This window comes from Enhydra lutris, unplaced genomic scaffold (genome assembly GCF_002288905.1).
Source record: "Enhydra lutris kenyoni isolate GAN:26980312 unplaced genomic scaffold, ASM228890v2 scaffoldscaffold15, whole genome shotgun sequence".
Lineage (NCBI taxonomy): Eukaryota > Metazoa > Chordata > Mammalia > Carnivora > Mustelidae > Enhydra > Enhydra lutris.
In genome coordinates, this window is record NW_019154099.1 from 17,812,748 (window position 1) to 17,813,460 (window position 713).

Genomic DNA, 713 nt, shown 5'->3' on the forward strand with positions numbered 1-713 from the left:
TTTCAACTTTTTGAGGAAGCTCCATGCTGTTTTCCAGAGTGGTTGCACTAGCTAGCATCCCCACCAACAGTGTAGGAGGGTTCCCCTATCTCCGCATCCTTGCCAGCACCTGTCATTTCCTGACTTGTTAATTTTAGCCATTCTGACTGGTGTGAGGTGGTATCTCATTGTGGTTTTGATTTGTATTTCCCTGATGCTGAGTGATGTGGAGCACTTTTTCATGTGTCTGTTGGCCATCTGGATGTCTTTTTGCAGAAATGTCTGTTCATGTCCTCTGCCCATTTCTTGATTGGATTATTTGTTCTTTGGGTGTTGAGTTTGATAAGCTCTTTATAGATTTTGGATACTAGCACTTTATCTGATATGCCATTTGCAAATATCTTCTCCCATTCTGTCAGTTGTCTTTTAGTTTTGTTGACTGTTTCCTTTGCTGTGCAAAAGCTTTTGATCTTGATGAAATCCCAATAGTTCATTTTTGCCCTTGTTTCCCTTGCCTTTGGCGATGTTCCTAGGAAGACGTTGCTGTGGCTGAGGCTGAAGAGGTTGCTGCCTGTGCTCTCCTCAAGGCTATTGATGGCTTCCTTTCTCACATTGAGGTCCTTCATCCATTTTGAGTCTGTTTTCATGTGTGGTGTAAGGAAATGGTCCAATTTCATTTTTCTGCATGTGGTTGTCCAATTTTCCCAACACCATTTGTTGAAGAGGCTGTCTTT